General features: G+C 36.7%; 2 pseudogenes; both read right to left on the reverse strand.

The window, feature by feature from the left end:
• Window positions 1–9,128: 9,128 nt before the first annotated feature.
• Window positions 9,129–9,955, reverse strand: LOC149217597 (serine/threonine-protein kinase PBL27 pseudogene; annotated as a pseudogene).
• Window positions 9,956–12,832: 2,877 nt separating this feature from the next.
• Window positions 12,833–26,590, reverse strand: LOC149217598 (putative serine/threonine-protein kinase PBL7 pseudogene; annotated as a pseudogene).
• Window positions 26,591–26,943: the final 353 nt, after the last annotated feature.

Genomic DNA, 26,943 nt, shown 5'->3' on the forward strand with positions numbered 1-26,943 from the left:
GAGCCATTTAATTTGTGTCATTTATGGATGACATGTTGTAGGTGTTTTTCATGGGACCACATGGCCATTAGAAATATTGTGTAAGATATAGCCCAACATAATCAATGCCTTGAGAGAAATCTGTGGAGAGGGATCAAAATAAATTATATTGTTGGGTCCACCAAAAAATATTTACTAGAGAGTGAAATCATGTTGATCAATGCCACACATGGACTCTTTTGTGATAGGAATTTAATTTTCTAAAACTTTGTTTGGAGTGTCACTGAATTGGTGGACTTCTCAAATTCATAACATTGTAAATTATGTAGGAAATTTGTTCTTTTGTTATAGAGGCTAAGGTTTTCAAGGAGAATATAGGGTTTGTAGGGTCTTAGGGGAAAAGAAGCATCAATTTCTAGCTCTTTGATATACCAAAGAGTTTTTGATAATAATATTTGGTCAAATCTTCCATGGCACTAACTAAGGAGGAAAAATAGTACCCTTCGTTGTACTACTCAATTCCTTGGTATGGAATATTGAGATCCTCATATGTTTTTCTTGATGTATTATAACCAGATGGTTGATATGAATATGTTATGCTAGTTTCAAGTGTTCTTCAGGGTCTTCCACTATCCTTAAGGACATGCAAAAGACAACTCTACAAGTGATGTTTGTTGGGATACTACTTAAAGGCACACCAACAAAGGTTAAAATGGTGTCCAAACAACTGATGCTAACAATATGGATGATATGATTATGTTAGGTTGGTTTTAAGTGTTCCTATAGGGCTTCCAATTTTCCTAAGGATATGTGGAATACAACTTCATATACAAGTGTTTTCCAATATGATACTATGCAAAGGGGGACTAATAGATGTTAGAAAGGTGTCCAACCAAGTCATGTCACTTGTATTTTCTATGTGTATTCTTCCCCAACCATTGGTTTACCTATTAAAAGACAACATCATGATATTTAGAGACATCAAAACACATTCTTGCTCTCTTTTTTTCTCTAAAATAAGAGTGCATGCTAGCACAACAAAGTGTTATGATACCACTTGTGGTGTTCCTTGTTTGTTGAAATATAATATTTAGAGCAAAATAGACATAAATATAATTGCAAGAAGTAAACAAAACCAAAATTGGGAGATAAAAATACTAAGAAAACCTTTATTAATATTATGAATTGAGTGAAATGTTCGATTGTGTCCTAGAGGGGGCAACCCCAAACATAAATAGAACTCCAAATACAATAATATTCACATGGCAATTGCTTACATAGCTTCCACTAATATATATACTTTATAATTGACCAAAACCCTTACCACTTAGTGGAATTCTCTTAGTGGGGCCTCAACCACTAACTAGTGGACCTTCTTCAATGATACCACCTACAATTATTGATTTAACACTATTCTACCTCATGATAATTATTCAATAAATATCACCCTAATTCGTTACGTGATAGTCTATTCCCATAATAAGGGGAGTTAGCGTGGGATCCTAAACACATTATAATGAACAAGTCAAAATTACCCAATGCATAAACAATATATATTATTTATCTACTCAACAACTATTGTGCATGTTGGGTTGTGTTATATTCTTTCCACGTAGTTAATAGGGGGTTTGAAGGGCACCTGTAACCCCACTTTATGGGTTCGGGGCAACGCCCCGGAAAATTTTGGTTGTGGACCATATGTTAGGTTGGGCAGACCCACCTATGGTTTTGTGCATGATTTTCGCACATGTTTTTTAGACGCAATGGTTTTCGGTCCATGGTATTGGATGTGATGGTTTTCGGTCCATGGTATTGGATGCTTCGGCATGTATAAATATGTATTGTAACATTGAAAGGAACGTAATGAAAAATCAAGCTGGTAGTCCCGATTTTGGGATCCAGGGAAAAATCTCTGTGCATATGTGTTTTATGGGTTATGCTCTCGCATTGTTTATTTTCTTTGTTTAAGAATTCTTATGCAGGTAATTTCTGTACAGAGTTAAAACCTACATTTGGTATCAGAACTGTTTTGGCTTCAAGGGGACACCTTTGTTGATGAGGGGTTTCGCTCGGGCCTATGGTAGACCCTGTTCAGTGGGAGATCTGCGAGATCGATTCTGGTGGTGAAAGAAGATGGCGAGCAGTGGGAAGATAGAGATTGAGAAGTTCAATGGTCAGAATTTTGAGTTGTGGAAACTCAAGATGGAGGATCTGTTGGTGGATAAAGATCAGTGGATCGCGGCAGATCCGGGTACTAAACCATCGGGAGTGACCGATGAAGAATGGAAGAAGTTGGATCAGAAGGCAAAGAGCACAACACGATTGTGTGTCTCAGATTCAGAATTGTTGAATGTATCAGGGGAAGCTACGGCAAAGGCTTTGTGGGTCAAGTTAGGGACTTTGTACCAATCTAAGTCTCTAGTGAATAAACTATTCCTGCGGAAAAAGCTGTATAACCTGAGGATGAAAGATGGAGACTCGGTGACAGAGCATCTGAATGCGTTTAATACTGTGGTAAGTCAGTTATTATCTGTTGATATTAAAATTTCAGATGAAGATAAGTGCATCAGTCTGTTGTGTTCTCTACCAGATTCGTGGGATAGTCTGGTTATTGCAATAGGTAGCAATGCAACTGCTTTGCAGTTTGATGAAATAGTCTCAGCCTTGCTAACGGAGGAGATGAGACGGAAAAATATGGACAACCAAAATGGTGATGCCTTGTCTGTACGAGGACGGTCCCAGAACAGAAACAAAAATAAGTCATCGAGTGGGAGATCTAAATCTAGGGGGAGATCTAAATCTCCAGGAAAACCTACAAAGGTGGTGTGATGGAAATGCAGAAAGGAAGGGCACTTCAGAAGGGATTGTAAATCTAAAGCTCCTGATAAAGGAAAGGGATATGATGATGCTCCTTCTGCAGAGGCGAAAACCACCTCAGATGAAGGTGGGGATGTGTACTTGGCTTCTTCAAGTACACATATAGATCATGAGGCATGGTTGATTGACTCAGGTGCATCCTTTCACTTCACTCCCCATAGAGAGTGGTTCTGCGAGTATGAGAAATACGATGGTGGTGATGTCTTCTTAGGAGATGATAGGAAGGCTAGAATCATTGGTCAGGGAAAAGTAAAGTTGAAGTTGCAAGGTGGAAGGGTTAGAACACTTCCGGGTGTTCTACATATTCCTGCATTGGCCAGAAATCTGATTTCTATAAGCAAGTTGGATGATGCAGGTGTAAAGACGGTGTTCGAGAAAGATACTTGCAAGATGGTTCAAGGAGCACTGATATTGATGCGGGGAGTTCGGATTGGAACTCTGTACAAGCTGCAAGGTAGCACTGTTGTTGATGGGTGCAATAGTTCTATGGTTCCTGAAAATGGAGTAGAAAATCTAGTGGTCTCTGGAGAGAAGACCATGTTGTGGCATCAAAGGCTTGGACATATTGGAGAGAAGGGCCTTCGAATACTTCATGGTAAAGGTATGGTAGAAGGTATGAATGATAGCTCTCTGGATTTTGATTTCTGCGAAAATTGTGTGTATGGGAAGCAAAATCGGGTGAGTTTCCCCTCTGGTGGTAAGAGGACGAAACAGATATTAGAGCTTGTGCACAGTGATGTGTTTGGACCTGTGAAGGTTCCATCACTGGGTAAGTTTGTGTACTATGTATCATTTATAGATGACTTCTCAAGGAATACATGGATATATTTCCTTAAGAAGAAATCCGAAGTCTTTGACAGGTTTAAAGAATTTAAGGCTCTGGTGGAAAATCAGACAGAGAAGAAGATAAAGGTGTTGAGGACAGATAATGGTGGAGAATTTTGCATCAAGGAATTTGAAGAATTCTATAAGAAGTGTGGTATAGCACAGCAGAAGACTACTCCATATACACCTCAACAAAATGGAGTCGTGGAAAGAATGAACAAGACGTTGATGGAAAGGGCAAGAAGCATGCTCAGTGGTGTTGGGTTAGGACAGGAATTCTGGGCAGAGGCAGTGGATACTGCATGTTACCTGGTCAACAGGTCACCTTCATCAGCGTTGGAGGATAAGACTCCACAAGAAGTATGGACTGGTAACAAACCCTCTCTTTCACATCTGAGGGTATTTGGATGTGATGCATATGTACATGTTCCAAAGGAGAAACGAACCAAGTTGGATAGTAAATCTGAAAAGTGCATCTTTATTGGGTATAAGGATGGTTTAAAGGGTTATAAGCTTTGGAACCCAGTCACACGGAAGGTTGTGTACAGCCAAGATGTGGTGTTTAGAGAGGTAAAAGATGTTATTCAACATGAAGTCCAACCAAAGGAACCTGAGAAGATAGAGTTTGAGCCAAAGGAGGAAGAATCAGACTCTACAGCAGAGGAGGAATCAGAAGATGAAGAGCCACAAACTCCGGCTGTGAGAAGATCAGTTCGAGAAAGAAGGCACCCAGGAAGGTATAGTCCATCTGCTTTCAGTTCAAATTTTTCTTTTTCTGTTACTGATAATGATCCCAGAACTGTGAAGGAAGCCGTGGATTCAGAGGATGGAAAACTCTGGAAAGAGGCCATGGTCGATGAAATGGCATCTTTGCACAAAAATGAGGCTTGGGATCTGGTGGAGTTGCCGGCTGGAAGGAAACCCATTGGCAGCAAATGGGTGTTCAAGAAGAAGACAAATGCAGAAGGAAAGGTGGAGAACTACAAATATCGGTTGGTAGCAAAAGGTTATTCCCAGGTGCCAGGAATTGATTTTGATGATATTTTTTCTCCTGTTGCCAAGGTAACTTCTATTAGATTACTTTTATCTGTTGCTGCTGCTTTTGATTTTGAGGTAGAATAGATGGATGTGAAGACAACATTTCTTCGTGGGGATTTGGAAGAGGAAATCTACATGAAGAAACCTGAAGGCTTTGCGGTGAAGGGTAAGACAGAACTGGTATGCAAGTTAAAGAAGTCTCTGTATGGGTTAAAACAGTCACCAAGGATGTGGTATCAGAAATTTGATACAATTATATGGGGACTTGGCTTCACCAGAAGCGAAGCATATCATTGTGTGTATTTTAAATTAATTGGTGACCGTATTATTTATCTGGTCTTGTATGTGGATGATATGTTGCTGGTTGGAAATGACAAAGAAATTATCCAGGATTTGAAGACCCAATTGTCCTCCAAATTTGACATGAAAGATCTTGGTGCTGCAAACTATATTTTGGGCATGGAAATTAAAAGAGATCGGTCAAAGAGGAAGCTCTGGTTAAACCAGAGGAAGTATGTCGAGACAATACTCCAGAGGTTTAATATGCAAGATAGTAAACCGATGAAGGTTCCTATTCCTGTAGGTGTGAGGTTATCTGCTAAATAGTGTCCCAAGACACAAGAAGAGGAAGAGGACATGTCCCGTGTTCCATATGCAAGTGCAGTGGGTAGCCTGATGTATGCAATGGTCTGTACTAGACCAGACATTGCACATGCAGTGGGAGTATTGAGCAAGTTTATGTCAAAACCTGGGAAGGAGCACTGGGCAGCAGTGAAGCGGGTTTTCAGGTATTTGCGTGGCACTAGTGATTATGGTTTGTGCTACCAAGGAAGACCAGGATTGGATAGAGTGTTGGATATTCATGGCTTTGTTGATGCAGACTGGGCTGGAGATCTGGATCAGAGAAGATCTACAAGTGGGTATGTGTTTAACCTATTTGGAGGTGCAGTCAATTGGATGAGTAAGAAACAATCTGTAGTGGCACTATCAACTACAGAGGCAGAATACATGGCAACCACTCATGCAAGCAAGGAAGCAGTTTGGTTGCAGAGATTGTGTTCAAGTATGGGGTTAGTACAGGGAGCTATAAGAATAGACTGTGATAGCCAAAGTGCAATTTTCTTGGCAAAGAACCCTGCTTATCATTCAAAGACAAAGCACATTGATGTTCAATATCACTTTGTGAGGGATATGATAGAAGAAAGAAAGGTGTTGCTGGTAAAGGTGGACACTTTGAAGAATACTGCAGATGCATTGACAAAATCTGTGAGCTCTAAGAAGTTCTCTTGGTGTAAGAATCTCAGGGCTGAAAAATGACTAAGCTCTCCTGTGGCCCCCTGTGGAAAGAAAACAACAAGTGGGAGATTGTTGGGTTGTGTTATATTCTTTCCACGTAGTTAATAGGGGGTTTGAAGGGCACCCGTAACCCCACTTTATGGGGTCCAGGGCAGCGCCCCGGAAAATTTTGGTTTTGGACCATATGTTAGGTTGGGCAGACCAACCTATGGTTTTGTGCATGATTTTTGCACATGTTTTTTGGACGTGATGGTTTTCGGTCCATGGTATTGGATGCTTCGGCATGTATAAATATGTATTGTAAGATTGAAGGGAACATAATGAAAAATCAAGCTGGTAGTCCCAGTTTTGGGATCCAGGGAAAAATCTCTGTGCATATGTTTTTTATGGGTTATGCTCTCGCATTGTTTATTTTCTTTGTTTAAGAATTCGTATGCAGGTAATTTCTGTATAGGGTTAAAATCTACAGTGCATATGCTTCATGCTATTTATTACTTTGGTTAATAATCCAAATACCGAGAAAAAAATAAATAGCCAAACATAAGAACATCCACACACCACATTACACAACACGATAAGGTTTTCACTGGAGAGTGCTCATAGGTAGGAAACTCTAGGTCATATTGTGAGTTTGTCAATCCAATGATTGACAATCATTAAGAACAATTTCATTGATCTTTAAATTGTTGTGGATATTATATTAGAATAGTTTGTCATGTTAGTTCTTACATTGTTTTGAAATATTTTATTACGTAGTTTATTATCTTAGATATTAAATTAAATATTACTAGTGTATCACTCCAAATTATGGATATGTTTGAAATCAAAATGGAATAAACAAGAAAATAAAAAAACCATCCACACAAATTAATAGAATATATGACTTGGGAAACCTAATACGAGAGAAATCCTAGCTAGAAGGTGAGGCATATGCTCTAGTCTCTCTTTTTCAATTATGAAATATAAGTACAAAGAAAGGGTCACTCACTATGGAGTGGGCATGGACATTGTGGCATGAAAGATTACTACAAAAATATTATTCCTCTTATGTTATGCTCGATATCCCATTCTTTGATGCCATCCTCAACTATGGAATAATAATAATGCCAAAAGAATGGAGCCCCTTCCTTTCCTAGTAACCTAGTATAACACAACCTGTAGTCATTCAACATCAAGGTTAAGGTTTTTGCATGCTTCAATCTTCAATTAGTGTTTCTATTTTGGAACACCCCCACATGTGTGAGTAATGGGGGTTGACATGGCATCCACTCATTGCCATGGTGGTCAATAAGGTAGGTCAACTTGCAAGAGACATAACTTTCACATACGAACTTCGTTTGAGGTGATTTTCACACAGTTGGAAAGCTTCCAATGTCTAGAGTAACATCAAAGGGATGGAGCTATGTAATCAAAATGGGCTCCCAATCGAATCTACAAGACCCCAAATCACTAATGTGGAACCTGACTCTAAAGTGGGCCCTACAAGTTTAGTAGCTCCATATGCATGTATGTATCTTCCATTCTTAGTTATATATCTATTACCAATCAACTCCAAGTAAACCACAATCCTGGGGGAGAACCCAGGGCACTCCTTCTCAAAGATGAGTTATAGAGTGGGTAAATAAAGTCATAGGATAGCAGTGAATATGCTTCAAATTCTAAATATTTTGGCAAAATACATTGATTGTAAGATACATTCTAAATCCAACCCAAAAGATATGTTAGGAAATGTGATAAAGAACATACTTAACAATCTGATAGGTAGGAGGACATCAATAATTTGAAACATTAACCAAGGAAATGATTCTTGAACCTACCTATGCATGGACCAAGTTTTTGGAGATGATCTCCACCTCATTGAAGATGGTTTTGTATTAATAAATATATAGAACACAAGGATCCAATTTTGTTATTTTTTCACTTCCTTTACATACCCTCCCTATAGGGGCATCCTCATAGGAAGAGCTTATGGTTTAAATACTACAACAACAAAATGGGGCACACCATATCTTTATAGGGTTTCAAGGGAGGGGTATTGGAAAATAACCATCTTATCCCCTATAGACCTTAAGAACTTCTCAACACATGAATGAAATGACAGATTGATAACTAGACCCAAAGATAGATCCCAAAGTTCAAGGCCAAACCCTAATAGAAATAATCACACCATTGACTAAGCATTGATATTGAGTTTTGGTAAAATCAAGGACCTCCTTTCAAGATCTTGACCTTGTTTTTAGTTTTCTCAATTGGAAGGTTTAAAACCCACATTAAAAAGGGGAGGTTTGCACCTTAGCCTTTGCAACCTTTGTCCAAGGCGAATCTATCTAATGGACTAACTTGGCTATGTTAGGTCTTTATTTCTAGAGTACACAATCAATCTTTTTGAGGCGAACTCTCTAGCTCCAACTAAAATTTAGTCCTATTAAAGAGGAAACTTGAAAAATCCTATTATTTGGAGACATTTTCCTCTCCTCTTAATTGATTTACAACAAACCTCGTTCCTCACATTTCTCATCTTTCTCTTCCTATTTCCAACAAAAAAAATCATTAATCATATATCATAAACACTTTATATAATAAATATTGCAATCATTAACTTAGAGAGTATATTTATGGGTGAACCCATGCAACAACCCATTGCAGTCTAATATGGTTCTAATTGTCTCCTCAAAACACACCTTAGAAAACTCTTGCAACTCTTGGCTTCTATATCAAATTAGTGTAACCGTGGGGAGGGAAACCTTGTCAAATATTATTGTTATTTTTTATTTCAGGATGGCGCAAAATGTACCGGGTTGATTTTTGGTGCTTCATTTGAAATCAGCCATTACCTTCTAATTCTGCATGTGCACAATGTCTAACTATGAGGTAGGGTTTTTCTTCATTTATTTCATTTTCTTCAGGTTTTCTATTGAGAGGGGGCAAGCCTTTCAAATATTATTGTTATTTTTATTTCAGGATGGCGCAAAATGTACAGGGTTGAATTATGGTTCCTTCATTTGAAATCAGCCATTACAATTCTGCATGTGCACAATGTTTGGCTATGAGGTATGGTTTTTCTTCATTTCTTTCATTTTCTTTAGATTTTTTGTTGAGTGGGGTCATTGATTTCATGGGTCCTCCTCTGAAGTAGGTTTTTTCTTCATTTCTTTCATTTTCTTTATGTTTTCTGTTGGGTGGGGTCGTTGATTTAATGGAACTTCCTCTGGAGCCTCCTTTGCTGACCGAGAATTGTCAACAAATTTCTCCATGTTATTAACTCTAACAAGACCACTCTAAAACTATACACATTTGACTTGACAATCCTCTGGCCTATCATAGCATACTATGGTGCAAAATATCCATAGGTTCCCATTACTCGTGTGGAAATGTGAGTCTTATCTCCAATAGGTCTGAGTTTGGCCAGCCCAAAATCCGATAACTTTGGATGACATCCCTCATCCAGTAAAATATTATAGGATTTAAAATCACAATATATGACTGGAGGGTTGGATTTGTCATGCAAATATTCCGACCCTCTTGCAGCATGAGCAACTATTTTCATTTGTGTTTTCCAATACAATGGCTCCTTATCAGGCGGGAGATCATGGGAATGGTTTTCCAGCAATCCCAATTGCATGTACTCGTATACCAAAAGCCTCTGATGCCCATCAACGCAATATCCAATAAGGTTAAGAATATTTGGGTGATGAAGGAGACTCATCATCAAAACCTCAACAAGGAACTCCCTGTTTCCCTGCAATCTGTTCTTGTCAAGTTGCTTGACAGCCACAATCTGACCAGTTCTCTCAAGCCTCCCTTTATAAAATCTACCAAATCCTCCTTCACCCAACAACCACTCAGGTCAAAAGTTATTCGTCGCTACAGCCAATTCTCAAAAAATGAATGTTTGCGCAGCAATATGTGGTTTCCCCATCTTGGGAGGTTCATCTTGCATGTTCCCATGGGAGGACTATGATCCCAGTCTATCCGAAAAGGCTTTGGGAAGATGATTAGAAGATGCAGTAGGCTATTCCTAGTCATATTTGCTCTTAATATCATTGAGTTTAGACCTTTTCCAGTGTTGTGCATCCTTTACGTCCTTTGTATATACATGGCATGGAAAACAACTCATTTCTCTGCGCATCTAACAGTTAATCCCTGTATGAGTAGAATCCAAGTTCAAGGGGAAACAAGAAAATTCAATAATAGATCAAGGGGAAAAAATAAATCCAATAATAGTTCAAGGGGAAAGAAAGAAAGCTAGCAAATCAGAGTGATATCTCTGATCAAGTAAAATATCAGGTAAAAGTTAATCTCAGTCTGAGAAGAATCCAGTAACAGTTCAAGGGGAAAGAAAGCCAGCCAGGTAGCTAGAAGAGTAGAGTGTGATATATTAGAAAGGCAAAAATATATCACACTTTGGTGAGGGTGCCCATATTAAGGCCACAAAACTAATGGATTTCACACATTTAAGTAGGCTAGAGAGGAACCTACAATGGTACCAGGTCAAACACACACAAAGTTGATAGGAAATATTTGAATAACTTGTCTGGATTTATTATATTCACAAGATGTACATATTAATACATAGTTCTATGACCCTTGGTTTTCATCTTCCAAGAGGTCATTTGGACTCAAATGACTATTGGAATTCCTCCCCACCAACCCTAAGAGATTAGGTGTCTAACAAAATTTTATAGTAACGGATTCAAATTGAATCTACATGAAACACAAAGGAGGAATCCAACAACCTTTTTCAGAACCCACTTAACTTTTTTAGAAACTCGGAAGTAATACAAAAAATGGTTGCAAACTACAAAATGCTTTGACCATTTTACCAACAACTCTGTTAGAAATTGTTGGAAACTATTGTGTATAGACCCTTCTAAAATATGGCTCTTCTTTCTCACACTCACTATTATACAAATCTTTTAGGATAGTGATGACTCTTTTAACTCCAATCTTTCTTTGGCATGAAGAAAACATTAAAATTTACAAGTTATAGATACAAAAACTATGAAATCAAGCACTGTGTCTACACCATATATTTTGGAATAAAAATCAATTACAACATAAGATAGTTGGAATACTTTTAGAGAATATGATTTGAAATCTGTTATTTCACTCTTTTTTTCCGCATCTAATGAAGCCACTTTTTTTTTGCAATCTAGTATTTTTAATGAGGTATTAAATATATATATATATATATATATATATATATATATATATATATATATATATATATATATATATATAGATATATATATATATATATAGATATATATATATATATATATATATATATATATATATTTTTTAAACTCCTGGTCATTGATTCAATGAATTTATCTTCGTTACCTCTTCTATATTTCTTGCTATTCAACAAGATCATTGTAGGTGCCTATACTCGTTGAAGATTGTGCATATCAAAGACATTCTCAAATTTTAGAATTTTTTGGGAAGTAGCTTTTCGAAACTAGCCTTTTTCAAAATTCTTGTATAGGAAACCACCCAAATTCTTGCATAGGAGGCTACTTTTGCATTTTGGGTTAAATTCAGTGTTTTGATGTATCTTTCCATGGTTTCTCAATTAGATGGAATAGTTCCTCTGCCAATAATTATTGTGGAAGAGGGATAAATTCTCTTATTTAACAACATATAAGAAGGCTAGGTTGTATTTAAGAAATATCCCATAATTTTGTACCTCATAACATATGTGCATGGATGATCTTAATCTATGGGGCTCAATGTCAAGATTGAAAAATAAAGGATGCTAAGATTTCTACCAGGTTTTGAGTGCAATATTTACTGAAAATATTTCATAACAATAGACTATCATGGTGAAACAAAATACAAAGTTGGTTGTTACTATGTAAGCTTCAAAATCATGAGACCCTACAATGTCAAGGAAAGCATAGGTCAAATTCAATGCACGTGTAGTATAAGCAAAGGTATAGAGCATCTATCATTATTTATTTCGATAATTATATTTTCCAAGTTGCTCTGTTTGTAGATTATATATTTTTGTGGAAGAATGGATAATCTCTCTAAATGAATGTGATAGAAGGAAGGATCACTTGGTGTTGGTTTTTTAGCAAGGACATAGGATGAATACCTCCGAATTGGGGTTTTATGTGTGTTCTGTTAGGGCTTAAGGCTTGGTACTGTTAACATTTAGTGCCCATTATTTGTCTTTAATTATTTTCTTTGATAGCCTAGTTGTTTTGCAATGGCCCTGGGCATTTGACATTGTCACAAGGCATGATAGAACCTAAAAATGGGTGCCCTTGGGCATGAATTGAGTTTAGCGATTCTTTGTTTATTCATGGAGGTAGAAATTGCAATGATTGTTTCTCTAAAAATGTCAAGAAAGGTTGTCTTAAAGGGATTCCTTGAGGTAATAAAATCCTTTCTGATGAAACTCCTATGTGAATATTTGTTGGTGTTCATTTTGGTGCATGTGATAAGTTCAAGGAATGCACACTCTATGTACTTTTTTGGTTTAGTTCTATCTAATTAGATTTTAAGGCTTGGGTATAATGACATTGGAAACCATGTTTGGTTGTAAGTATTTGTGGGCTAACAAGATATCCTTTTTTGTTTTCATTTAAAAAAGAATCTGACTATGCTAATATTGTTTGTTGAGGTCTTTACAAACCTCCTACTAACATAAATGCTTGATAGTAACAATTTCCTTCCTATACATAGAGGACTAGGAAAACCTCAAAATCTCCCTTGAACCTCTCACTCTACTCATTCAAATTCCAAGCAAGACTGCATCATCTAAATTCTGTAAAGTCACTTTACAACTTTCATGATTGAAACAAAAATTTTACACATGAAATACACAGTTTCGGATCAGAGTACAGAAACTGCAAGAATTTATGCCAAAGAAGATGAAAGATTTGCAAAAACTTAATAGTTCATGTGTGACTCCAGCAGATTCTCGGTGAAAATCATATGTCCCACTCCCACCAAGGGCATTGCTCCTTTTCCTTTCTCTTAAATTCTCACCCCACAATTTGGCTTCAGCAATTGCATGTTCACGATCTCGACTGACAGCTAAGACTCGCTTCCCGTCTCTGCTGGGTCTCCCAATTTTTCTAAGGCTATGCCTCATCCCATCAGACTTGTCAAAATCTCCAAAATCCCTACCACTGCTCTCTTGAGAACCTTGAGACTCATTTAAGGTATTTGAATCCCTAACAGGAGCAGTGTGACATTCAATGGAAGTCTTTGCAAGGCATAGTTCATGCTGGTTACTTCCATGTCTACTTAACTTATCAGTTCCTCTTTTTGATCCATCAAGATACTTCCTCTCCCTGTTCCTTTTCTCATGGGAAAGAGTCGATGGTGTATACTGATTAGTTTGAACAAGATTCACTATAGGATCATACATTTGGGATGCAAGGTAACCAAGAGTTGTTACTACATCACCGATCAGGGGTCGAGTGGCAACATCCTCCTAAAGACACATTGCTGCCACAACAAGTGCTTGATACATGCCTCTCATAGGATAGAGTCCCTTAAGCTTTGGATCAACCATCTGTGTAATTTTTTTGTGGTCTTTGAACAAAGGTCGTGCCCAAGAATAATATTTTTCTCCTTTGTTGACTAGGAATTGTCAATTGCTTTTCTCCTTGTTATTAACTCTAACAAGACCACTCTGAAACTGTAAACATCTAACTTGATTGCCAGTTGGCCTGTCATAGCATACTCTGGTGCAAAATATCCATATGTTCCCATTACTCATGTGGAAACATTAGTCTTATGTTCAACAGGTCTGAGTTTGGCCAGCCCAAAATATGATAACTTTGGATGAAATCCCTCGTCAAGTAAAATATTAGAGGATTTAAAATCACAATATATGACTGGAGGGTTGGCTTTGTCATGCAAATATTCCAACCCTCTTGCAACACCTGTAGCTATTGTCATTCTTGTGTTCCAATATAGTGGCTCCTTATCAATCAGGAGATCATGGAGATGGTTTTACAACAATCCCAATTGCTTGTACTCGTATACCAAAAGCCTCTAATCCGCATCAGCGCAATATCCAATAAGGTGAACAATATTTGGGTGATGAAGAAGACTCAACATCAAACCTCAACAAGGAATTGCCTATTTTCCTGCAATACATCCTATCGTGTTTCTTAACAACCAAAATATGACCAGTGCTCTCAAGCCTCCCTTTATAAACTCTACCAAAGCCTCCTTCACCCAACAGACATTTAAGCCAAAAATTATTTGTCACTGTAGCTAATTCTTGAAAAATGAATGTTTATACAGCAATATGTGGTTCCCCCATATTGGGAGGTTCATCTTGCCTCTCTGTTCTTGTTCTGTTCATTTAAATCCTTTCCTTAGTGTGGTCATGCATAACTTTAAAAAGGCTACAAACATATATTCATTTGCATACTTGGGTTAGAGATGTAAGAGCAATGTTACTTTCTCTCTCTCTTGTTCAATCTTCTTTGTACTTTATGTGTTTTTGTCTTAAGGTGCTAGCGTTTCTTGGAAAATTCACTCGAAAACTTTATATATATAAAGAAGAAATGAAATATGTGGGGTGCATGGTGTATGGTTGTACCATGCTCTTCCATGATGGACTTGGACATTGGAGGTGGTTTACTATTTGCTACTAGACCTTGTTTGGATGTTTGAAAGACATTCTTCCTCGAAGTGTTGGATAAGTATGGAGCTTGGTGACTTCATGTTGTTAATAAATGAAGGGAGTTTATGTGCTTGGAGTAGAGATGGGCATTTCAGAGGAGGTTATTGAGCCCTAGATAACACGGGGTTGTTTGGTTGCTTGCATGGACGTTTACACTTGACATGTGGACTCTTGGGTTGAGGGAGTGGATATGTAGGTGTGGGATTCCTTAAGGCAACACGTGACCTTGGATATGCATTATCCTTAAGGAGACACATGACCATGGAGGTGCATTGAAGCTTTGGACCTTTGTAGGATTGCTGGACCTTGGGAAGTAGTGCTCATGCCATGAAGTCCTTGCTTGTTAATCATTGTCACCTTTGAGGCTCACACATATCACTTAGAGCAGAGTGCTTCACATGCGTGGACCTACTTGTGTGTTGCAAGTTTTCTTGTAGTGGACTAGCTACACATGTTATTGTAAAGCCCCTTTACCTCTCATATAAATAGAGGAAGGAGTGAGTTGTTATTATAGTCGATCATGCAATTGTGCATATTCCTTTTCAAACTTTGGTTAGAGATGTAAGAGAAGTGATACTTTCTCTCTCTCTCTCTTGTTCAATCTTATTTGTATTTTATGTGTTTTTGTCTTAAGGTGTTAGTGTTTCTTGGGGAATTCAACCGAAAACTTCATATATATAAAGAAGCAATGAAATATGTGGGGTGCATGGTGTATGGCTGGACCATGCTCTTCCATGATGGAATTAGACATTGGAGGTGGTTTACTATTTTTTGCTAGACCTTGTTTGGACATTTGAAAGACATTCTTCCTCGAAGTGTTTGATAAGTATGGAGCTTGGTGACATCATGTCGTTGATGCATGAAGGGATTTTATGTGTCTGGAGTAGATTTCGGTATTTTAGAGGAGGTTATTGAGCCCTAGATAGCATGGGGTTTCTTGGTTGCTTGCATGGACGTTTACACTTTGTTATCACTCTGATAATTCTTTCGAAGTAAAAATAAAGAAAAACCAAAGGTAACCACAAACTAGTTTTGAAGATCAGGACCTAGCCTTCCTGATGCTCAAAGAGGGCTCTCTCTTTAAAATTTAACTTTATTTTAGTTAAGATGTTTTTAGACTAGTTATTATTGTTCAAGGGGTTTTTTATTTGTATTTAAGATTGTGTGGTGGAATCACCTAGACAAATGGATAGAATGATGTCTTTTAGACCATTGGGATATGGAGTCGAACAATAAGGAAGCAAAACTAGATTAACTCACTAAAGGGAATGTTCAAAGGGCAAGATAGCAGAGTGTTTTTCAGATCTTTGAGACAGAGGGGTGAAATGTTTTCACTAGGGGTGGGAGAGAAATTAAGGGTTCTCAGACCGAATAATGAATGATGAATGAAGGGGTAATCGAGATCAAAGGGAAATTAAGAATCCTATTAACCTGGATATTCAAGAAATCAATCTAAACCAAAGAGAAATTAAGAATTCCTTAACTTAGATGTCAGCAGAAAACATTTAAATGTATAACTGTTAAGACAGAGTGTAATTAAACAAGTTCTGAAGTATTATTCCAGTTATAACATTTAGATTTAGAAAAACATTAAAGATTATGAATAACTTGAGAAAAATAACAATAACACATGAGAATACTTGTCTGAAATTCGCTCAACACATGAATCCTTTGAAATATCTGATCTTTATTTATCAATCCAGCTTGTTGGCTCAGCAAATGATACAATAACCCTCTGGGTTTTCTAATCAAAAAGTCTATAGAAATGTCTAGTAGAATCCACCCTACATACTTCGAATTATGAAGTATTTATACAGAATTATTTACAAAATATCCCAAACTGACTTGGGATTTATTTTAGGGAAAAAATATCTAATTCTAAAAAGGTAATGCCACCTTTCTAACTAATTGATTTCGTGCACTGTTATATCTTATTTGCTTTTATATTTAGCTGATTGATCTTTTAGTTGTCATCTGATACTCTTCGACTTATCTTATTTCACTGATACTCTTTGACTCTGATACTCTTTGACTGGGATAGCTGCCCATTTACTTTCACCATTTTGTTTTTACCAAACTGTGTTAATTGTTGAACTTACTTTGAATTAAAGTAAGTCAGTTAGTTACTCCCATCTCTCTTCAGTTGGTAACTGAATGTTCTTCAACTTCCTGAAGACCTCATCAACCTCTGTGTATTTAACAAATGTAGGCTTATTTACAAACAGGTGTTTTACCTCATGCTGGAGGTAAAACAAGTTCTCCAAAGCTTGGTAAAGGACTTTACCAGAGGGCATCCCTTGTTTTGTTGTGTTGTGGATGGTTGCATTGTTGACTTGAGTTTTAGCCACTTCCCTGAGCTTTCTATTGTAGTCCTCTTGTGTCATCAACTTGTCATTAATTACCAAAGGACTTGGTAAACCTTTTTGCATCGAAGTGTCAAATTTAAATTTAAATCTATCAATAGAAAGCTGCATAGTGTGACACTTGTCTTCCAAGTTGTGCATCAAATTCCTTTTAGTAAGGACTCTTCTTACTTCTAGGATTGTCCCTATCCTATCACTGATATCTAATTCCTCCAGTTCATATTTTTTTTTGGAATTCAAAAAGTCGATGATCCTAGTTTTTACCCTTTTAAATTGCCTTTGTGGCCTCTTTAACCAGATCAATTTGCTCAAAAATTACCTGAATGGATGGCCAAATATCATTGAAAGAGTCAATGGTATTGGCCCACATTTTTTCTTTTCCCTGTCCCAATGGCTCACCAAGAGTCATTTCTTTCTCTAGATTCTTTATCCTCTCAGTTAATCTTGCTAACTTGTGTTGTTCCTCCTTATTCATAATTTGACCAAGTTTACAGCCTGTCTCCAGACTGTTCACTTTCACTTCCAGTTTCCTGATTTCTACATCTTTGAGGGACATCTGTTTCATGGCTTTAACCAACCTATTGGCTTCTTTAACTGTAGAATCCTCTGCGGTCAACCCCGTTGCTGAAGTAGATGGTGCTATTGTAGGCAATGCAATAGCCAATGGAGCTGTAGGAGCCAATTTCTCAGCCAATGTTGATCGTACCTATGTGGTGACAGTTGGGATGACCATGGTTACATTTTCCTAGAGGCTAGCTTGCTTGGTCAACTTTTCCATTTCTTTTAGCTGGGTGTTCAACTGCAACACCAAGTCAAGCAGTTCCTCCTGGGAATTTTGGCTGTCTAGGACTTGTTTTGTTTGAGGATGCTATGACTGAGGCAGTTTGTGATGTTTTTTTAGGGCTGCAATGTCTTCATTCTTCTTTTTTATCAACTTCTCAATAGCCTTTATGTCCTTTGGGTCATGGCCCAGCTCAATGATCAAGTCTTTTAATGTTTGATCCTTGTATCTTTAGCACTGGAGGATGCCTTTTTGAGTTTAAACTATGCAATAGTATTATTTAAGGACTCTTGTAATCTGTATGCATCCATGGCCTTACTAGTAAAGGTGGATTATATCATTTCTCTAGCTTGTTTGTGAAACTCTATTTGGTCCACGAGATGGATGTCCTTTGCCAATACTTCAAATGTGGCCTTCTTATAATCTGTTGCAGACTTGGGTTGTGGCACTGTTGGATGCATATATGACATTTGCATCTTTCCCTCCTCAATATCAAATGCAGACATTAGTCTGGTTTGGTTAGGAGCTGAATGTTTGAAATACTTTAACTTTTATGTTAAAAAGGGTCAAATTGGTGTATTTTGCAGAATACCTGAAACCAAAGGTTGGTGTTGTGAACTTGGTCGAGGTTTTAGGTCACATATGACAAATGTTGGCTCTGGACGAGTGCTGGAGGCAAGATGGAGACTGGTAGTCAGTTTGCGGTTGTATATTTCAGGGCCACATGAAAGCTCTGGCTTTCAATGTGTAGATGGTAGAAAAAACATAAAAATGGAATTCTTGGGGCTTTATTGGGTGAAAAATGGGAAAAACAGGAAAAATGGTTATGAACAGTGACTAGTATCGAGAGGGTGGTTTTTCCCCTCTTCACACCACTTTTGGGGACAGGGTGGTAAAGTTTGGAGGGGATGCAAAATGATCTGATGGTGACACATTGCTAAAGTGGGTCTGGCCAAAACCACCCATTTAAGGCGCTATCAGGTTGTTAAAGCTTGGCAGTGGAATGCACGCGAAATGGAGCGATAACCGTTAGATGAGATGGGTGTTGATCGAACGATGGTCGCGTTGAAAATATGAGTGGAGGGGAATGGGGGAAAGGTTAAAGAGGGGCCCGCCTAATCAAACACACTTAAGCCACGTTTAATTAACTTTTAAAACGGTGGATTAACTTAAATGATCCATCGGGCGGGTTTTTGCAAAGCGAAAGGGTTTTCAACTTAGGATAAGTTGATTTATGGGTTTTTTAGATTAGAAAAGGGGAAAATAACTTTTCACAAAAGGGGAAAAAGGGTTTTTACCCTAGGAAAAGGGATTTATGGAACATAATGATGATTTTAGCAAGGGGGAAGGAATTTTAAAGGGAAATTCTAGGGGAAAATACGGGATAATGAAGTAAGGGTAAAAATGGAGGGGAAAAGGGATATTTTGAGGGATGATGGGGAAATTAATAAGAAATGAGAGGGAGAAGTTTGTGAAAGGAAGGGGAGTTAGTTAAAATCATCTTATGAGCATGCTTTTTTCATTTATAACTACTCCTGCACACTTGAAACACATGGTTAAGCATGATAATAGTGCTTACGCTCCAAATGACTTGTATTTCTGCAACCTTTCTTTACTTACCCTTTACCTACCCTAACATTTCTTCTTCATTTTGGTGGGTGCATTTAAGCTAGCAAAGCCTTTTCTTTCCTTTTCTTTTATAAAACAAACTATCTACTTATAACCTTATATCTTCCAAGGGCTCATATTGAACTCATGAGCTCATTTTATTTTCTCTACCTATCTAATGATCTGCCAAGATTAAAGTTTTTGGTTAGATTTTATTTTCTAACTATAAACATAAAATTCAAAGCATGAAGTAGTCAAGATTAAGCAGATTGACTATCATGGGTTGTGGCATGTATGACAAGTTGCACACAACATTTATTCAAGACAGTAAAGTAAGAAATAATGGCACTTAGACTTGCACACTTTCATGATCTGCTTTTGTTTGGGGTTCATATTTTTTCATATTTTTTTTTGTATTTTTTGATCTTTTCTTATTTTTCTTGTCCTTTCATATTTCTTTTAGGACATACCCTCTTTACATTTTTTAATTTTAATATGGAAAACATTTGCAGAAAGGAAATGTATGTAAAATATTACAAGAGTTAACCTCAACCAATTCAAAATTATGAATCCTATCACTATAGGACTCTAACACACTTGACATGTGGACTCTTGGGTTGAGGTAGTGGATATGTAGGTGTGGGAGTCCTTAAGGTGACACATGACCTTGGATATGCATTGTCCTTAAGGAGACACATGACTATGGAGATGCATTATAGCTTTGGACCTTTGGAGGATTGTTGGACCTTAGGGAGTAGTGCTTATGCCATGGAGGCCTTGTTTATTAATCATTGTCACCTTTGAGCCTCACACATGTCACTTAGAGTAGAGTGCTTCACATGGGTGGACCTACTTCTGTCTTGCAAGTTTGCTTGTAGTGGACTAGGTCCACTTGTTATTGTAAAGCCCCTTTACCTCTCATATAAATAGAGGAAGGAGTAAGTTGTTATTAGAGTTGATCATGCACTTGTGGATATTCCTTTTCATACTTGGGTTGGAGATGTAAGAGCAATGCTACTCTCTCTCTCTCTCTCTCTCTCTCTCTCTCTCTCTCTCTTGTTCAGTCTTCTTTGTACTTTATGTGTTTTTGTCTTAAGGTGTTAGTGTTTCTTAGAGCATTCACCCGAAAACTTCATATATATAAAGAAGAAATGAAACCCATGAACACAATCACAACCTATCATATAACTCTCCACGCTTTCAATAACCCTAGATAGGGAAAACCAAGAGAAACCCTAGCTCCACCAAAGATACTCCAACAATCAATCTTTTTGAATATATCTTTGAAATATATTTGGCAGAGCTAAGGCTTCTATTGGTTTTCTCTATATAGGATTTTGGAGATCTTAGAGCATTATATGATGAGTTGTGATTATGTTCATGGATTTCACTTCTTACACACATATGAAGTTCTCAACTGTAAAAAATTGTGTTATTTCAAATTTGACTTCTAGCTCACCACTGCCTAGCATACCTTGTCACTCCTATAAATTGTGTTATTTCAAAGATTTGACTTCTAGATTTTCATAAATACAATGTCCTAAAAAAGATAGCTTAACACTTCCATATTCATAGTTAGATCATATTCCAAGAATATATACATTTTTTGTATGGATCAACAATTGCCTCATGAACAACAATCACATCACAAGCGGCAATTGAACTTGGTTGGGGAGGATATTAATTTATCCTCTAAAGTTCCTGAGTTCTTTCTGTTGTCAAATCAAATCGGAACTAGATAAAAATCAGATAAAAAAACTGGTTGACCAAAAAATACATAAATTATTCAAATTTAGGAAAAAACATATATATTAATGTGCATCCATATGAATCACAACCATTATACAAAAAAAATATCCATTTAACTTGAGTTTTCCTAGAAACAGATTTGGAGGTTTCCCAACATGAAATTCCTAAATAATATGTTGTCTTGAAGACAAGCGTGTACCATATCATAGTTAAAATCTAAAGTCTTTGGCACCATTAAACCTGACACTAGTATGAGAATCCTATCCCATACTAAGAGCATATTTGTGTTAAGAGAGTTCACCATGCATTTACATCCATAGTTTTTCTTAAGAGTGAAAGTGGTTCTGTGCCACATAAATCTATTTGAAGGACAAATATCCATATCACAAAATAGAGGCAAGCTTGAAATGCTTGTTCTATAGCTAGAAGTATTGTTATGACATTGTTCACAACTTTTAAGTACTTTGTTGAAGGACTTCAAAAGCATGTAAAAGTGATTTAGTGGGTCAAAAGGTTCAATGATGGGTATTATTGTGAGATTATTTACCCAACATGCTCCTACTAAATTGAAAATAGGTTTTTTTTTGTTTTTATTGTTTGGGCCAAATATTGTAACAATAGCACTAGTGCATTAACTATGCTAAAAGGTCACCAAAAAATACATAAATTATTCAAATTTAGGAAAAAAAATATATGTTAATGTGCATCCATATGAATCACAACCATTATTCAAAAATTTTCCATTTAACTTGAGTTTTCCTGGAAACAGATTTGGAGGTTTCCCAACATGAAATTCCAAAAGAATATGTTGTCTTGAAGCGAAGTGTGCACCATATCATAGCTAAAGTCTAAAGTCTTTGGAACCCTTAAACATGGCACTAGTATGAGAATCATATACCATACTAAGAGCATATTTGTGCTAAGAGATTCCACCATGCATTTACAACCACATTTTTTCTTAAGGGTGAAAGTGGTTATATGCCACATAACTCTGTTTGAAGTACAAATATCCATATCATAAAACAGAGGCAAGCTTGAAATGCTTGTTCTATAGCTAGAAGTATTGTTATGACATTGTTCACAACTTTTAAGTACTTTGCTGAAGGACTTCAAAAGGATGTAAAAGTGATTTAGTGGGTCAGAATGTTCAATTATGGGTATTATTGTGAGATTATTTGCCCAACATGCTCCCACTAAATTGAAAATGGGTCTTTTTCATTTATTGTTTGGGCCAAATATTGTAACAACAATGCTAGTGAATTTACTATGCTAAAAGGTCACTTTCTTGTTAATTTGACCATGAATATCTCTTTTACAAAGCAATATTTCTTAGCTTTGTTTTAATTAGTGGTTTGATAAGAACATTTCTACAGTCTCTTCATTGAATTTATTAAAGTTTTTACATTTTACCCTAGCTAAGTAAGAATTCTTTAAATAACCTTCTAGATTGGTTCCCTTTTGTTCCATATAAGCTTGGGAAAGTGTCATGAATTTACATTGAACAATGTAAGAATCTAGTCTTTTCCAGAAACAATCAAGCCAACCCTTTCATTTTGAAAATTACCTACCAATTCTAGACATATTCTTTGAAATTTCTATGCTGAAGGTATTGGATTTAGGTAAGTGATGCAGAATGCACACCTACAGTTCTATTGTTCACCTATTAAACTAGTGCAAATTATAGGAAAACTTGGAAGGGTTGGACGTGATTGTTCCAACCATACTCTTATTGGCCCGCAATACATATATTCATAACATATACCTACAATACTATTGTTCACCTATTCGGCTAGTGCATATTGTAGGCAAATTGTTAGATGTTGGACTTTGTTGTCTCAAGTTCACACACAAGCACTAAAGATGCAATGTATTGTGTGCATCCTTAGATATTTTTGAGATTGCAAGCTATTTGTTTAAATAAATGCATGTATAAAACTTCTATATTAGCAAAATATCCATCAATATTTTTTTCTAGGAATTTGTGCTACATTCACAATAGTAGGCTAAAAAGTGTCATTTGCATGTATGGAAATTAGGATATATAAATGTGATATATATACTCTACATCTTTGGGTTATCTCCTTTTCAAATTTGAGATTTTTTAGGCTACATGTTAATTGTTTAAACTATGAACTATGAAGAAATTCCTTAATGGACTTCATAAATACTCGAATGAATGGAATTCATAAGGCAGTGGTACCATAAATTGTGTTATTTCGAAGATTTGACTTCCATATTTTCACAAAATACAATGTCCTCAACAAATACTTATAGGTATAGATACTTATGTTTAGGATTATATATGTGTTGGAGCCGTTCCTTTATGTTTTACTATGATCTTGATGTTGACAAGCTTTAGCCGACTTTTTTCATCAATTGTTCATAGAATATGCAAAAGATTTCATTGTCAAAATGTGGCAAAAATCACATTTCTCCTTTTTTTTTTTTATTGTTCATGACAAGATAATCATGTTGCAAGAATGAGGTATCCTAATTTCTATTTCAATTTGTGGATTTTTTTCCTCCCATTTTTTTACAAGGATGTAGATTTCATTTTCATGTTGATGGTTTTTTCATGTATCTTATCTAGCCCCAAATATTGGTAGTGGAGCGGATCTTGAGAAGTAGTTGTGGACATGGACTATCAGAGGCTAATGCCACTTCCACTTGCTATCAAAAAAAATTTAATGGTCTGTGACATAAAGAAGACTTATTTAATGTCGGGGTTGAAAGGGCAACCTCATGTCTTAGTTCTAATTCATTTATTTGTGTTTCTTAGCTATAAGTCATCTGTTTGATTTTGAGCTTTATCAGATCAATTATTTCACTAATCCAATATGCATGGCCTGTATTTCTCACCCAACGTTAGTTACTTGACATGGTTGATATAACATTCAATTCTAGGCCAATTTTATTTTAAGTCAGAGATTTTATTGATTAAAAGGATGTTCATATTTTGATTGGTTTACTTGGAGATTGATTTAAAAGAGTTTTGTAAATTCTACATGGATGTTATTTTTCCAAGGTGAGATCTTTGAACCAGTAAGGTCAAATGAGTCCTAGAACATAGGTATACAAAAAGCACATATTTGGCCTTTGTTGTGTATATGTTATTATTTATATCATTGATGGATGGTTATTGATGATGTAAAATAGAGGATGGGAAGGTCCTGCCAATTCTCTTGACAAAACAAAATAAAATGGAGTGGTAGAATTGTGTTTTAAAGGGTGAGCCAGAAATCAGTACTTGAAAGGTAGTGTTATTTTCCTATACCAATAGAATTCATAATTTTTGAATGGCTGAGGCCAAATCTGTAATATGTACATACCTTTTCTTTCTGCAAATGTTTTCCATATTAAAAAAATAAAAGAAAAATTGAAAAATGTAAAGAGGGTATGTCCTAAAAGAAAAATCGAAGGACAAAAATAATGAAAAAGGTCAAAAAACATGAAAAAGTGAACCCCAAGGAAAGAAAAAGACCATGAAAATGTGCAAGCCCAAATTCCACTACCATTTACTTTTTATGCATAATAATGATTGTGTGTAGCTTGTTATTCATGCCACAATCCATGGTAATCAAACGGTTTAATCTTAGTTATTCCATGCTTTGAATTTCATGTTTAGAGATAGAGAATAAAATCTGACCAAACTGTTTAACCTTGGAAGATAAGTAGATAGGTAGAGTGAATAAAAGGAGTTCAATAGTTTAATTTGAGCCCTTGGATGTAATAAGGATAGACTTAGATAGATTGCCATTGTAAAATAAAAATAAAAAAGTTTTGATAAGGGTTTGCCAGCTTAAGTGCACCCTAATAAAGAGTAGAAAAATGGTAGGATGAGTAGGTGGGTAAGTAGTTGAATTGTTGCAGAATTATGATGAATGATCAGTTAAGATCATATCATTTACTTTCATCATCGAGTTACTAAAGCATGGATGTTAATTGGGCATTTATACAAATTCAAGTGATTAATTTCCCCATTCATTCCACCCTTAATTTTACTAATTTCCCATAAGCAAAGTCAAAAGTGCCTAAAACCTTAAGTTAAAGGGGCTCAGAGCATTTCTCTGACTTCTGGAGGGACCGGACCCTCGACCCAATAACTTGTAGGTCCTAAGTACTAAAAGCCCCCTCACAAACATTCACCCCCTTCAATTCATTCATTTTCCCCTTAAAAATCCCTTTTCCTAAGGTAAAACCATCATTTGCCTAGGGAAAGTAATCACCCCCATGTAAAACCCCTCTTTTTCACAAAAACCCACAAATATGCATTTAGCCTAAGTTATAATGTTTAATGTGAAAAGCAAATAAACTCTATATACATTATACTTAGCACATTTCATTTTCCGCTTTTGTTTCATATTAACTTCTAACATTATTTATTAAATCCCGAACAAAACCCCTTTCCCGTATGTTTTATAAATCCCATATGTTAATATCCCGCCCCAAGGTTTGAAATATAAGCCTTACTAATAAACTAATTAAAGGGATTAATTAAGTCAATCAGTGACTAATTAATAACCATGACCCACCGCCGTATAAAGAAATTAATTAATCAATCAGTGATTAATTAATAATCTTTCCCTACCAATCAAATCACTCCCAACGTCATTAAGCCTCCCTAATCCGCAATTAATTAATCCTTCTGCTCATTAAAACCCCGTCGGGCCCCTCCATTAAACCTCACATTAAATCATCACCTGATCACCGTGCGATCTGACCCCTTCAAATCCAACAGTCGACACTCATATCGGGCAGCCTCTGAAGGCCGACCTTTACCCGCCCAATGTGAGTGGTTTCACTATTCACCCTGTTGCTACGTGGCGCCTGATGAATGGCATCGGGTAGCCTTCCCCCAAAACCACTCTATCCCAAAAAGTGGTGCGATGGATTCCACTTACCACCTCCACTACATGCCAAAATGTCACATCCCCTGTTGGCGCCAACTGTCTTTTTCCCCGTGTACTCGTCAAAGTCATTGAATTTACAAATAAAACCAAAAAACTCATAGTTTTATTCATTTTATCGTGGAAAAAGAACATTCTGACCTCCATGCAAAGTGCAAAGTACATGCAACCGTCAACTTGCTACCAACCGCCAACTTACTGAACCTGCTGAACTCCAAACCACCTTGCAGACCTATGTGCTTCCTACCAACAATGCGCAATCACCATTACTCCGTCCAAAAACCAAAACCAGGTATTTATCCCAATTCGCTGAGAAACCCTGTTTTGTTCCACAACCTCGACTAAATTGCTTCCAATTCCTAAGTAATTTAGTAAGAAAATTGCCTGGTGACTCCAAAAACACCTGAATTAGGCCAGTTGCCCCAAAATTCACTAAAATCCCTTCACCCCCATCCTTGAATCCACAAGAACCAAGGATGTCTGCCCCAATTGCGTTGAATATCATGCCCATTACTACTCCTCATAGGGATTTAGATCATCTCCCACTGGCTGATAAAGATTTCTAGATTAAAGATACCTCTGTCTCAAAATCCCCTTTGAAACTATTCTGCAGGTACAGAGACCAGTACCTGAACCATGCAGACAATATAGGGCTTTGGGAATCAGGATTACCCAAATACCAATTCCCCAGAGTTCACATCTTCCCAGAGATTGTACATTACTACCACATGAACTATGATCCCAACCAAAGAGCAGTAAGAACCCCTAACTAGTCTATATTGTTCACTATCACTGCTGAGTCCATAAATGAAATGCTGCAATTACAACCAAGCCAAATCCTAACTCCTCTTTCTATTGGGGATT

Source organism: Pinus tabuliformis, chromosome 1_1 (genome assembly GCF_031772625.1).
Source record: "Pinus tabuliformis cultivar Carrire ecotype Pingquan chromosome 1_1, CPIR1, whole genome shotgun sequence".
NCBI classification, from domain to species: domain Eukaryota; kingdom Viridiplantae; phylum Streptophyta; class Pinopsida; order Pinales; family Pinaceae; genus Pinus; species Pinus tabuliformis.